The sequence below is a fragment of the Triticum aestivum genome, chromosome 4A (genome assembly GCF_018294505.1).
Source record: "Triticum aestivum cultivar Chinese Spring chromosome 4A, IWGSC CS RefSeq v2.1, whole genome shotgun sequence".
NCBI classification, from domain to species: domain Eukaryota; kingdom Viridiplantae; phylum Streptophyta; class Magnoliopsida; order Poales; family Poaceae; genus Triticum; species Triticum aestivum.
In genome coordinates, this window is record NC_057803.1 from 426,663,051 (window position 1) to 426,678,639 (window position 15,589).

The window sequence follows — 15,589 nt, forward strand, 5'->3', positions numbered from 1 at the left end:
AAACAAGTATCGATAACACGTTTGTATCTCCATACTTATATTTCTTCTCTTATAAAAATACTGAGTTGCTGATGATTGTATGCGTGCCATCTTGCAATAGACTGTCCAATCTATATCTGATGGATGGAAATTAAACTAAAATATACCCGCACCTCTCTCCACATTTGCAGACAAGGCCTTCCCTCATTCATCCTTATCTCCAACAACCTCATTGTTGGGGTTCTGGAACGATACCTATGGGATCCCTCGACATAATCCTTTCTACGGTAGCGGGGTGTGGGGGTGTGCAAAGAGCGGGTCTAGAAGATCAACTCGGTAGGATTTTTACCCAAGTTCGGGCCGCAAGCGATGCATAAAAACCTAGTCCTGCTTTGTGTGCATTTAGTGTTCTTGAGCTCTTGAACTAGCTGCGGTGCATGCCCAGTCCAAATCCTTCCTCAGTACGCCTCATGCCTCCTTTTATATGACAAAGGGGTTGCCATAGCGGCACATAGGAGGTGGAAAGTATGTACAATGTACAAGTTTATGTCCTGACATCCTAGAACAAAACGCCTTTAATGTGCCGCCTTTGTGTCCTCTCGCTTTATCAGGGACGGTAAAGGAGCACGTCCCATCCACCGCCACCTAGCCTTGCTTCAACACGCGTCCAAGGTGACAAGGCATGCAACGCCAAGCTGGCTAGCTGGCTGGCTACTGAGCTGGTGCGGCGGCAGGGTCTTCATGAAGATCTACATGCCACCATGAAGGTGCTTGGCTGGTCGGCCTAGAAGCTGCATGCTGCCTCGCAAGTTTGTGCCTAGTTGGTAGGCTGTTCGCCATGTCAGAACAGGCGTGTGGCAACGAAGCTTTGGTAAGTGCGGGCCTGGCTCTCGCTCCGTACACGCCCCCAGCAAGGCCCTTGTCAGGATCTCGTGGGCGTCCCCGGCAAGGGTCTTGCCGGGGGTTCGCGAGCGTCCCCGGCAAGGATCTTGCCGGGGGTCTTCAATCGTCCCCGGCAAGGCCTTGTCGGGGGTCTTCGTCTTCTGGTGCTCACCTGGGCCTGCAGGCCTTTGGTTTCCACAAAGATCTGCATGCCACCATGCAGGCGCTCCTGAGCCTCGGTCTTGACATTGTCGACAGCGTCATGACTCTCAGGCTCAAGGGTGGAGATATTGCTAGTGTTGGGCAAGTTTCCCCGGCAAATCTCTTGGCGGGGCCATGTAGGCCATCTCGGCAAGGGCCCATGCCGGGGAAGCCCATCTTGTCTCTTCACTCTTCATGCTTCTAGCTTGGGTGCTGCCTCGGCAGCCTTGTATCTTTGCTCCCTCTGCCATGCCGAGCCCGGCCGCAGGTGTGGCTACGACTGCCCGTGCACAAGTAGAGGGGTACAGAAGGGCCCCTACTTTTGTACACCGACAGGAGCCCCCGGGCCTAGGCCACACATAAGCGCAGAGCGTTGTTGGGCCAGGCCCAGAACGGTGCGCGGGCATGCGTGGTATAGTTTTTACTGCGGTAACTCCTTCGCCAGTTGCGTTTCCCCACGACCCGTATTGAGTGCGTGACGTGGGGGTCGTGCGTGGAATGACCGCATCATGCTTGTGTCACCCCGTGGTGAAAAGTATAGAGGCGGTCCGTGTTTTCCCCCTAAAAAGGGAAAATTGTAGGTTTGCTGCTCATTTACTCCCCTCGCCTCTCTCATCCTTGGAACTGCCGTTCCACGTTTCCCACCATGCCCGTCTCTTTGGCCATGTACGCCACATGCATGGCATGCATTAGGTGACGGACATGCGGGATATTGGAAAGCACGCCATGGCTGATACCCATGCGCCTTTGATTGGTGTGGGGAGGGCGATCGACAACCCTCACTCGTCGCCAACTTCATGAGCCAGACTTGAAAGGGACCTTCAGAGGCATAGAGCCAGTCTTTCTGCCTTCCCCTGCTTGGCTATAAAAAGGGGACTCAGGAGGAGGAGGAGGAGAGGCATCCCCTCATGTCGCCTCCATCCTTCATCCACTACCATGCCGAGAGGGTGTGGCCGTGGCCATGCTTCTATGGAGGCGACTCAATTTTCCTCTCGTCAGAGAGCTGTGGCGGTCAAGGAAGAGCCAGACGCCTAAGGTGGAGGTGCCGGATGGGTGTGCGGTCGACGAGGCGGTCGAGGCAGAGGTGGGCGCGGAAGGAGGACACCTGCGACGTCTCCATCTCCGACACCATCTCCTCCACCATCTCCTCCTGCTTCATCGAGCGGCCATGTCAGGGACATGGTGCTGGAGTTCATATTGCAGTTGCGTGAGCTGCCGCGTAGCTGCCTTCGCCTCCCCAAGGCGTTTGCAAGGGTGCTGGAGATCGACCAGCCGCCGAGGCTGAGGCTTCACATGAAGGGGTGTTGCAATGACGACATATGGGCGAGCACAAGGTTCCCCGTCCCTCATGTAATGCTTCTTCATCGGGGCTGGAAAACCTTCGCACACACCCACTGCTTGATGAAGGGACATGTTCTCCACTTCAAATTAGTGGAGAGCGACCTGCTCTCCGTCAAGGTCTTGGGCGCTCGGGACACAGGTTAGGGTGCTGCGCGGAGAGCTCGAGCGATGATAGGAGCTCCTCCTCGAGTGACGGTGACGAGGAGGGGACCGGGCGGGAGGATGCCGATTTCGACTCCGGATCATCGTTGGTGGCAGCATCGTCATCTGCATCTCCCTCCTCCCTCGGCCACGTGCCTTGCCGAGGGCCATCCCCTCCATGCTCTCCATCGACGCATTCCCTGTCGCCCCTTCTTCGCCCTCACCTGCCGTACCTGGGAGGAAAGGGGCAAGAACGGAGATCACTGGGCACTTATCTTTTTTTTCTAAACTTGTATGCATTTGCCGAATTTTAACTTCTAAGTAATGTAATCTCTCGAGCCCATGCTTATGTTCCACAACATCCGTACTTGTATCAACATTTTAATGAAAAAGTCTAGCCTTGCCGGAAACCCGTGCACGAATACGCTCATGCGGAGGCAAAATGCCTCTTTAACACAAATAAACGAGTTCTCTCGGCAAGTCGTCTTGCCGGTGCCCTCTGCGCTTGACGGAGAATCACATCTGCCGGGTTACGGACAAAGGGTCCAACCCCCCGTCCATCTCTTTTTAGCAAGGGCTACTACGACCACTCCGACCGAAGCAGTATTTGGGCCGGGAATGGGAGTACCCGAGTCTTTCAAAAGAGAGTGGCAAGGTTTTCTAATGCACAAGTTGCAGGTTACGAACATGGATGGGCAAGAGGTGAACTTTATCTGTTTGGTTTGGTGGGGATCACCGTGTTGGGCGGTCTTCTCAACTTCTTGTCGGAGCTGGGTCCTTGGCGGGATCGAGCGTCCTTGCCATGGCTGGAAGGAAAAGAGGGCAAGAGCATGGACCCTTGGCAGTCCGTTAATATTTGTTGGAATCAAAAAGTAGTACAATACCCTAGATAAGCATGCATATACGTATACACATAACTATGGAAGTCAACAGGAAACTGTACATACTAAGGGTTTCTTTCCCTGACTGCGTGCAGGGTCTGGCCTGGTTTTGTACATAGGGTTACATGCCTTGCCGGCAAGGCTAGTACAAAAGGGGATTCCCGGGGCTCCTGGCAACCACGCCTTAGGGGTAAAACTTGCGAAGATGTTCGATGTTCCTGGAATTGCTCACCGGAATACTATCCTTGGTCTCTAGGTGGACTGCGCCGGGCCTGGTGACTCGTATTACCCGATAAGGGCCTTCCCACTTTGGTGTCAACTTGTTTGAATTCTTGGCTGATTGGATCCGCCGAAGAACAAGGTCACCTTCCTTAAGGCTTCGGGCGTGAACCTTGAGGCTATGGTAGCGGCACAAGGCTTGCTGGTAACGAGCGGCTCGCACAGCAGCCTAAATATGAACTTCCTCAAGGAGCGTCGCCTCATCTTGGCACAACTGGTCTTGCTCGAGCTCATCATAAGCGAGCACTCAAGGTGACCCATGTATGAGTTCCATGGGGAGAACTGCTTCTGCCCCATATACCAGGGCAAAGGGTGTCTGGCCAGTGGCTCGATTTGGTGTGGTTCTGATCGACCAAAGAACCATTGGCAACTCATCAATAAAGTCCCACACTTGTGCAGCCTGTCAAAAGTTTTGGTTTTGAGGCCCCGCAACACTTTCGCATTTGCCCTCTCAGCCTGGCCGTTGCTTCTGGGATGAGCAATAGAAGCAAAACATACCTTGCCGTCGAGGTCTTTAATGTACTGCATGAAGGTGTGGCTTTTGAACTGTGTGCCATTGTCGGTGATGACTCTATTTGGCACACCGAAATGGCAAACTAGTCACTTGAAGAACTTGACGGCTGATTGTGTTGTCACCTTTATCACTGGTTCCACTTCCGACCACTTTGTGAACTTGTCGATTGCGACGTACAAGTACTCAAAGCCCCCGACAGCATGGGGAAAGGGTCCCAGTATATTGAGCCCCTAGAGCAAAAAAGGCCAGGAAATAGGGATTGTTTGAAGGGCTTGGGCTGGCTGATGAAGCTTCTTTGAATGGAACTGGCACGCTTCACACTTGGTTACTAGTGCAGTTGCATCCTGGAGGGCGGTGGGCCAAAAGAAACCTTGCTGGAACACTTTGCCGGCAAGGGTTGTCGACCCTATGTGGGAGCCACACATGCCCCCATGTATTTCTGCCAACAACTCTAGTCTGTCCTCCCGAGGGATGCACTTCAGTTTCACACCGTTCGATCTCCTTCTGTATAGGACATCATCCACAAACTGGTACATGCTGGACCAACGGACTACTTTCTCTGCCTCTTCTTGTTCCCCAGGGAGTTCTCCTGTTTGGAGGAAACGATCTGTGTGATGCGCCCATGCCGGAGCCTGGGGCTTGATGGCAAGGATCTTCTTTAGCCGTAGGGGAAGCTGCCTCTACGGCCGAGGCCCGGAATCCCGCCGGAGGTTGCTGCCTCCTAGCAAGCTTGGGGCATCCGGCAACGTCTTCGCCAGCGGCTCCTGGGAGCTTAGTGGGAAAGTACTTGTCGGGGCCTACCTTCCTTCGCTTGTTCTGTCCTGCTGATGGCTCAATGGATGGATGGGGCAATTGAAGCACAAAGGTACCTGGTTCCACAGGCAACTTGAGGGTAGTGCATTTCGACAAGTCGTCGACAATGTTGTTCTCTGCTCGGGGAACATGCTCTACTTGTAGGCCGTCAAAACGCTCTTCGAACTTCCTCACCTCATCCACATAAGCTTCCATCAGCAGGCTCTGGTAATCCTTGTTGACTTGCTTGATGACGAGTTGTGAATCACCTCTGATGATGAGCTCCCTGATTCCGAGGTCCGCCACGATCCTGAGACCGTCAAGCAATCCCTCGTACTCTGGCTGTTGTTCGTTGACTTTTCCCGAGGAAAGTGCATCTGGACTACGTACTTGAGGCGCTCTCCGGTGGGTGCGGCAAGTAGCACAATGGCACCAGCACCTTGCAGCGAGAAGGCTCCGTCAAAGTACATGATCCAATCATGGCTCGTCTCCTTGCCGGGAAGGGTGGTCTCTCTAACTTCTTCATTTGGCGTTGAGGTCCATTCCGCTATGCACTTTGCCAAGGCTCGGCTCTTGATTGTTGAAGCGCTTTCAAATTTGAGGCAAAATCTTGACAGTTCCAATGCCCACTCCACAATCCTCCCAGTGGCATCCGGATTGTGAAAGATTCATTGCAAAGGGGAGGCGGGTGACGATGGTGATCTCATGTGCTTGGAAGTAGTGACACAGCTTTCTCGAGGCCATAAGAAGGCCGAAAAGTAGCTTCTGTATGCAAGAATATCTTGGTCTAGCCCCCTGCAAGAGGGAACTGACAAAATAAACCGGGTGCTGCACCACCTTCTTCTTCTTTTTGACTTCGCCTGCTTGCGCGGGCTCCGTCTTGCCGGGACCAGGCTCCGCTGGGGGTTCTGCCTTGCCGGCATCTGGCCCTGCCGAGGAGAGCTCCGGCTCATCATACAAAGGCTCTGGTGCTACCGCTGCTTCTTCCTCAAATTCCCTCTGTGCCACTGTCGGTGTCAAAACTGGTGGATCTCGGGTAGGGGGTCCCACACTGTGCGTCTTGGATCGATGGTAACAGGAGACGGGGGACACAATGTTTACCCAGGTTCGGACCCTCTCTATGGATGTAAAACCCTACGTCCTGCTTGATTGATATTGATTTATATGAGTGTTACAAGAGTGGATCTACCACGAGATCGTAATGGCTAAACCCTAGAAGTCTAGCCTATGTGGGTATGGTAATGAGTATATGCGATGTCCTTTCTGGACTACCCCCTTCGGTTTATATAGACACCAAGGGGATCTAGGGTTTACATGGAGTCGGTTACATAAGAAGGAATTTTCGGTTGCCAAGCTTGCCTTCCACGCCAAGTAGAGTCCAATCCAGACACGGTGCAGTCTTCGGCCTTCATGTCTTCACAACCCATCAGTCCGGCCCATGGATAACTATCCGGACGCCCGAGGACCCCTTAGTCTAGGACTCCCTCAGCCACTAGCGCAACACTAACCAGTTGATTTGTTGCCGCTAGGTATAGCAGCAACGACTCTTGCGGGTGCGACTAGTATTGGCGTGGAGGAGAGGTACCTCTTCAAATCTTGCAGCACCGCCTCTGCCTCCGGAGTCCATTTCATTGGACCCGCCTTCTTTGAAACTTTGAAGAAGGGGAGGGCGCGCTCAACAGATTTGGAGATGAACCTACTTAGAGCAGCGACACAGCCGGCAAGCCTTCAAACATCTTTGATTCATCTTGGCACCTCAATTTGCTCAATTACTTTGATCTTGTCGGGATTTGCTTTGATTCCACATTGAGACACAAAGAACCTCAGAAGTTTGCCGGATGGAATGCCAAACCCACACTTCTATGGGTTGAGCTTGAGGTTGATCTTGCGTAGGTTGGCAAATGATTCGTCCAGATCTTGCACAAGCGTGGCCTTGTCTTTGGTTTTGACTACTATATCATCCATATATGCTTCCATATTTCTATGCAGCCGGGGCTCAAAACCAATTTGGACCGCTCGGGGAAATGTCGAACCCGCGCTCTTCAACCCGAAAGGCATCCGTATGAAAAAGTACGTACCACATGGGGTGGTGAACGCAGTTTTCTCTTTGTCTTCCTTCATCATGAAGATCTGGTGGTATCCTGAGTAGGTGTCGAGGAATGCTAGCAGGTCACACCCGGCAATGGAGTCCAAGATCTGGTCAATGCGCGGCAAAGGGAAAGGATCCTTTGGTCAGGCCTTATTGATGTCTGTGTAGTCAATAAACAACCTCCACTTCCCATTTGCCTTACGCACTACCACTGGATTGGCCAACCATGTGGGGTGGAGCACTCCTCTGACCAAGCCTGCTGCCTCCAACTTCCTGATCTCTTTGATGATGAACTCTTGTCGCTCCAAAGCTTGCTTTCTGACCTTCTGCTTGACGGGCTGCACATGGGGACAAATAGCAAGGTGGTGCTCAATCACCTCCCTGGGAACGCCGGGGATGTCGGATGCTTGCCATGCAAACATGTCGACATTCGCTCGTGGGAAGGCGATGAGTGCGCTTTCCTATTTGCTATCGAGGGTGGAGTTTATGGTAAAAGCTCCACCCGTGCCATCCTCCTTGACGGGCACCATCTTAGTTTCTGGCGGGGCCGCCTTGGACCTCTTGCTCCCACTGGCAGAACTCTCTGGCATGTCCTCAACGGTAACATAGTGCTCTGAAGAGGCACGTTTGCCAGAGGAGGTGTAGGAGTCCTTGCCTGGGTCGGAAGTCTTGCCGGAAGGGGCCTTGCCAGAAGAGGCAGAGGTCTTGCTGGTTTTCTTCCCTCCCCGGGCCTCAGCGGCAGGAACGGGTGTCTTGGCGGCAGCCGTTGCAACTACCTCCCGATAGAGTTGGCCGGCGCAGATAAGCGCGTCCTTCTTGTCGGAGGGGACGATGATGATGCTCATCGGCCTGGGAATCTTCAACGTGTTGTAAGCGTAATGTGATGCCGCCATAAACTTGGCCAGCGCTCGGCGGCCGAGGATCCCATTATAAGGCAAGGGGATCTTGGCAACATCAAAAACGATCTTCTCCGTCTGATAGTTCAGCTCGCCCCCAAACATGACGAGAAACGTGACTTTGCCCTTCGGCTGACTCCTCCCTAGATTGACCCCTTGAAATGTGCCCGTCTCCTCGAGATCTCCATCGGGGATCTGTAGCCTTTCAATCACAGTGGGCGAGATTAAGTTTAGACCAGCCCCGCTGTCAACTAGTATTTTTGCCACCTTGAGGTTGCATATTTTTGGGGAAACCAACAACGACAAACACCCGATCGTAGTTGTGCGGTCAGGGTGATCCTCGGTGTCAAAAATAATAGGCGTGCTGGACCAATTCAGTGGCCTCTGGGCGTCGAATGATGGTGTCACATCCTAGTTAGCCATGCATTAGAGTGTTGCATCATGTTTACTCTTTCATCAGAAACCTGAAATGGGGATGACAGAACCCCCAGCCCCCTCTGAAACCAACTAGGGTTACTAAAAATAATTTTCAATGAACCTGAAATGCCCTTCTAAAATGCCCATCATTTTTGTCTTGGTTTAGAACCTCTGCCAAAAGTGGTGCACATTTTTCTAGGCCAGCTTAGGGTTTTTGGATTAAATCATGAATATTTGAATTTGGGCATTTAAAATTATATAAAATATTTAAATGCTCAAATATCTCCAAACTAAAATGTTTCATGTTGGAAATAATCCAACTATGGACCAGGAGTAGTTTGGTGATTTTAGGAGTTGCCTAAGTATTTTATTTAATTCAACAAAGTTGCAGAAGTATTAAAAAAAACCGAAAACAGAAAGAAAATGGGAAAAGCTTACCTGGCGCCCAGCACCCGGCCCACCTGCCAGCCCAGCCCAGCACCGCGCCAGCGAGCTGCTTGCGGCCAGGCAGGCAGGCAGGTGCTCGACGGCGAGCACCGCATGGGTGCCACGCACCTGCTCGCCGCCTCGCCGCCTCCCTCGCCCGGCTAACGCCGTGAATCGGCCTCCCTCTCTCCCCCGAACCCCCCAGACACCCCCTCTCCTCTCCAGCTCCTCCCCCTCGCACGTCCCAGCCATGGCCGACGCCATCGCCGCCACCCCCTCGCCGTAGCCACGCACTCCGTCCACCCCACGCCGTGCCACCGTGTCCAGGAGCTCCGCCGCCGTCCACTTCATCGAGCTAGCCGAGCCCCGTGTGCTCGTGCGGCCCGAGACCACCGCACCGACCTCGCCCGAGCTCGCCGTCGCCGGAGATCCCCTTCAATGCCGTCGCCGCCTCAGCTCGTCCCCGACCCCGCCGGTGGCCTCTACGGGAGCGCTGTGAGCCTAGCTACTCCTCCGACCCTCCCTCTCTCATTCCCGAGCCGTGTAGCCACCGCACGAGGATCACACGCCCGCACCACCGCGGATCTCGTCGCCGACGTGCTTCCGGCCACCCTCCGGCCACAAGCTGGTGTCCATCTTACTCACCGAGTCCCGCAGCACCTAGCTAGCCACTCCCCGAGCCTCACCGACCCCTCTAGCGCCAAGTTCATCTTCGGCCGAACCCCGGTGGCCACCAAAGTCGTCGCCGGCGCCAACTCCGGCCACCCCGACCCCAACGGCCTCCACCAAGAGCTGCGGCTTGTCCTCAGCTCCACTCCGGTGGTCTCCGCGACCCATTTGGTGGCCGAAACGGCCAAAACCACTCCCGCCGCCGCGTCGGGCTCACCGGCGGCTAAACGCCGGCGCCGCTGGCATTGACTTTGACCACGGGTGGGCCCTGGTTGACTCCCCTGAGTCAATGACAGGTGGGGCCCAGCCCTGTTAATTAAACAGGTTTAGTTTTAATTAAACTTTAATTAAATTAATCACCCTGACATGCGGGACCCACTGTCAGATTTGACCGGACGTGTTCCGTTGACCTGCTGACGTCACACTGACGTCAGGCTGACGCAATAATTGATTTTCTGGAATTATTCTAATATAGGAAATTCTAGAATATAATTTAAACTTCAAAAATTCATAACTTTTATTCTGTAACTCCAAATCAGACAAATTATATATGAAAAATGATCAGAAAAATCCAATCTATCCATCTGTGCTATTTTCATGCATGATTAACCAAGTTAACTTGATGTTTAATGCAGAACAAGGAAAAGCACTTTAAAAGGCCATGTTTGAGTTTGAAATTTGAATCTTTGATTCAAATTGGTTCAAACCCCTCTGGTTTTAGTTGCATTAGCCCAACACACTCATATTGCCATGTTTCATGCATGCATCATATTGTTGCACATTGTTTGGTGATGGTTGTGTATCGGTGTCCTTTGCGACAGGTTCTGCCTCCGAGGAGTATCGTGATTACCCTAACGAAGAACCGTATCAGTGCATCGAACCATCAAGCAAGCAACCAACCATTTGATCATATCAATACAATCCCATGTTCTCGCTCCTGCTCTCTTTTACTGCATTAAGACAACGCGTTTCAAACTGCTGTGTGCTACGGTAGTTGAACCCACTTCCTCTGCATGACCTGTCATTGCCACAGTAACTAGATGAAACCCACTAGCATGTGTAGGAGTTGATTGAGCCATATGAATGTGTTGTTCCTACCCTGCTATGCCTGCTATGCTTAGAGTCGTGTCAGGTCTGGTTCATCTGGGTGATGGGCTAGAGTGAAATGATTATGTCGGTAATAAGAGTGGTGTGGTGAACACGATTTGGTAAAGGTATCGATGAGAGGCCATGTAGGAGTACATGGTGGGTTGTTTCATTGAAGCCGACCTTAAGCATTGAGATCTGTATGTGTGATTTAAGAACCAGCTACCACCATGCATTGGGCCCGAAACCAATGGACCCTCTCGGCTTCTTATTCACCCTAGTTCTCTGTCCAGGAGTTGCAAGTAGTTTCTGGTGTTTGTAGCCTACTGGAGGCCGTGGACAGCGCTGACCGTAGGGGTGGGCTGTGATGCGGTAGGTACGTGGCCGGGTGTACCGAATACCCGTTAGGTATCTCGGGAACCCTGTTCACATTGTTCGGGGCCGTATGGGAAACCTCGGCCGGACTCCCTGCGGATGGAACCTGGATAGGCGATAAACCTGGACTGGAGGCTTAGGTGATTAGGTAGGTCGTGGCCGACACCCACGTTGGGCTTCCGCTTGAAGGTTGCCGAGTACATGTCGTGTAAACGACGGTAAGTGGTGAGAGCGTGTATGAAGGAGTACACCCCTGCAGGGTTAACATGATCTATTCGAATAGCCGCGTCCGCGGTAAAGGACTACTTGGTTGCCTATACAGTTCATAGACAAGTAAATGGAAACTACTAAAAGCCTCAAGATAAGTGTGAGTGCCGAGGATGGCTCTTCCGTAGGAAGACGGAGGCGGATCCTCGGTAGTGTATTGAAGTGGTGAGTAGTGGACTCGTGTACGCAAAACCATTTCAAGTTGGAGTCTCGTAGGTTAGCCTAGCCAAGAGTCAAAGCTGGCTTGCTGCAATAACTCCACCAACCCTTCTTGATAATATGCATGTATGTAGGATCTGATGTAAGTTTGCTGGGTACCTTTGTACTCATGTTGCTATAATTTACATTTTTACAGAAGGCGCTGCAACCCCTCCTGATGGGTTCTACGTAGACGTTGACATCAATGAGTAGGCTAAGGCCCAGGTGGTGATCCTGAGCTTGTGAAGGACCACGTAGTATAGCTAGGCTTTCCAAGCCTCTTTTATTTTACTAGTTGTCTGTACTCAGACAAGTTACTTCCGCTGCTGGTTTGTATGACTGTATGACTTGAATGTTGGGTTGTGAGACCCGTACCTTTGTGTATGTTATGTATGGCTCCCTGAGCCTTAAATAAAGTACTTGTGTCGTAGAGTCATGTTGTGATGCTTCGTTGTATTTGCACATATCGAGCATATTGTGTGTATGATTGAAATGCTTGGTATTGTGGGATCTGACTATCTAGTTGTTTATCTTTAGTAGCCTCTCTTACCGGGAAATGTCTCCTAGTGTTACCGCTGAGCCATGGTAGCTTGCTACTGCTCTGGAACACTTAGGCTGGCCGGCATGTGTCCTTCTTCGTTCCTGTGTCTGTCCCTTGGGGGAAATGTCACGCATTGAGTACCGGAGTCCTGTTAGCCCGCTACAGCCCGGTTTACCGGAGTCCTGCTAGCCCAGTGCTACAGCCCGGACCCACTTGCTGATGACCGACACGTTCGAAGCTGGGTCATGGATGCCTGTCCCTGTAAGTCTGTGCCACTTTGGGTTTACGACTAGTCATGTCAGCCCGGGCTCCTTATCATATGGATGCTAGCGACACTATCATATACGTGAGCCAAAAGGCGCAAACGGTCCCGGGTAAAGGTAAGGCGACACCCGTGGGGATACCGTGCGTGAGGCCGCAAAGTGATATGAGGTGTTACCGGCTAGATCGATGTGACATCGAGTCGGGGTCCTGACAGCGTTGGCATCAGAGCCGGACTGCCTGTAGGTTCTCCAAGCCAAACTGGTCGATGTTGAGTCTAGAAATTCTTTAGTTATATGTAGGGGAATTGTTTGTGGGTTGGAACGTAAGGCTCTTTTTACTCCTTTATCTTATGACATTCTGATCTGAGTCAGTCTATTCTTCCACCGGGGGTTAAGGAATTAGGATCTATTCTCTCTATCAGGTTCACGTGTTACTAATCAGTAGTACCTTACAGGTTTGATGGATAGAAGCCTAGTTCAGTTCTACTACCACATTATGTTGTTAGGATGGACTCAGAACTTTGATATGATGATGTTGAGTGTGTATGAAATCCTTTGTCAAATGTCTCAAATCCTTCTTGAGCATTTACAGCTGTTATGCTGCCGAAATTTTGCTAGAAATTCTAATGCCTTTGCATCATGATTGTGCTTTCAGATGGCCACTCGCGACCTCAATCAAGTGGTTCGCCTGACTCGATGCCTAGATGTACCCGGCCATACTGCCATGTTGGTCAGGGTAATGACTGAGGCTGGATACCGTTGGTATCCTGAGTACACGGTCGAAGAGCAATTTCGGGACTTCAATCAAAGCCAATATCTCTGCACTGTCAGGATATTTCCATCTTATCCTGGATCCACCGAGCCCCTTCACTGCTCCTATGGACTCGGGGTTACTATTGAGATGGCTGTGCAGGACGCCGCCTACTCTATGATGACCATCATGCGAGTCAGATCTGGCCTATTTCGGGACTCTGATTTCCGGTATATGCCAGGATCACTTCCGGGAGCACAAGGGTATCTCCAGGCTATCTATGATGACCCCACCCAGGAGGATTCACAGACTGGCACCACTGCTGAGATGCTCGAGGATAAGGACCATGAAAATCGGGCCTTGAGGTCAGAGCTCTTCAATACCCGTGCTGACCACTGGGCCACATTGACTCGGTTTGCACCGGCGGTGCAAGCTGGATATTCGGATATGCGCGATCTCTATCCTGTGAGATCTGCTTTGCCAGACGTGATGGGTTGGCGTGATGTAGGAGGCATCACCCCACCCCGCGGTCCCCGCAGGCCACCGTCTATTGGTCCAAGACCTCATCCTAGCCCTTATGGTCCACAAGCTCCGCGAGATCGTCTGTTTCCGGATGATCATGTTGAGCTTCCAGGCTATGGAGGTGACTTCTACAAGGACTACTACGGATCGGTCTGAGTTAGTGGTAGTATCACTAGTTCGCTCTAGCTGTGTCGTCTATCGTTCCGCGTGACTCGTGGGATATGACCTAGTTTGTAATCTTTCCGGAGGTGTAGAAAAATAATGTATAGGAGCTTGGAATGCCTCCGATGAGATGTAATCCTCTTTTCACCATAATAGTACGTTGTTTAGTCTTGTACTAAACCCTGTATGGTGTGTATGACGATGGAATAAAGAAGCAGTTTCTGTATCTACCATGTCATACGGATGATCATCTTGCATTTCGAGTTATTCCTTACATTCTGTATTCTATGTCGGAATTTTATCATTCTGACTAAATCATTGTCTTGTTTACCTAGGATGGTCAACACGCGCACAAACCCTGCTCCTCAAGAGCAGGCCGAAGGCAGTGAAGTCAGGAATGCAAATCTGCCTCATCCTCCTTCCCTAGCCGAGGTTATGATGGAAGCCGAAAGAAACAAGCGGGAAACCAACCGTTTGTTGGAGCGTATTGAACAAAACACAGCACACCATCAGAGGACTAACGTGGTGTCACTCAGTGATTTCATCAAGTTACATCCACCCACGTTCCACCACTCCATCGAGCCTCTCGACGCTGATGACTGGCTTCGCAGTATTTCTCACAAACTGCGTTCCGCGCTGGTAGCGGAGGCTGACAAGGTCACCTTTGCTGCATATCATCTTGAAGGCCCCGCCAGTCTATGGTGGGAGAATTATGGAGCTATGCGCCCAGCGGGCCATGTCACTACTTGGGCTGAATTCAGCGAGGCTTTCCGTGAACATCACATTCCGGAGGGTCTCATGGACCGTAAACGTGAGGAATTTTGCAGTTTCACTCAGGGTCGACTTTCTGTGGATGCTTACAGCAGGGAGTTTGGTAACCTCGCACGATATGCAACTGAGGAAGTGTCTACTGATGCCAAGAAGCAAGCAAGGTTCCATAAGGGGCTTAGTCCTGAGCTTCGCCGCGACCTCCGTCTGCATGAATGCACATCTTTTCAGAAACTTGTCAACAAGGCCATCAGTGCTGAAACTGGTCAGACTGATTATGACGCAACACGCAAGCATGGCCGTGACATGGGTTCCTCATCCGGTGCTGGTCCTCAGAAGCGCCGCGTGTGGGTGCCCAACACCGCCCTGCCACCCAGGTTCACACCGAGGCCATCTTTTCAGGCGCCTCGCCCCGTTCAATAGTCTGCACCAGCCAAGCCCTATGGGGGTCCAACCAACAATGCTCCTCCACGTACCAGTTCCGTGACCTGTTTCAAGTGTGGGGAATCTGGTCACTATATGCGTGAGTGTCCCCAGACCAACCCCAACCAGTCTGCTAAAGCTGTTGGCCGTGGCAAACCAACAGGGAAAGTGTTCCACGCCAAGCCGGCCACCGCTACACGTGGCCATGTCAACTGTATCTCTGCCGAAGAAGCTCAAGAAGATTCCAACGTCGTTCTCGGTACCCTCCTTGTTAATTGCCACCCGGCATCTGTTCTTTTCGATACAGGAGCCTCTCATTCATTTATATCCGAGAACTATGCTCGTTTGCATAACACCGCATTCTGTAACATGCCATCCACTATGGAAATTTCTACTCCCGGTTCTAGATGGCAGACCTCCAGGGTAAGTTATGGAAATGAAATCCAAGTCGACAGACTTGTTTTCCTTGCATCTTTGATAGCTCTCAAATTTTCAGATATTAATATCATTTTGGGTATGGACTGGATGTCAGCTCATCATGCCAAAATTGATTGCTTCTCTAGGACTGTTCAACTCACTCACCCTTCGGGCAAGATAGTCAATGTCTTGACCCGATTAGCCAAGCGACAATTATTTTCTCTTAACGCCAGCCCTTTGCCAGACCTTGAGGACGTTCCGGTAGTCCGTGACTTCCCGGATGTCTTCCCAGAGGAATTGCCAGGTGTT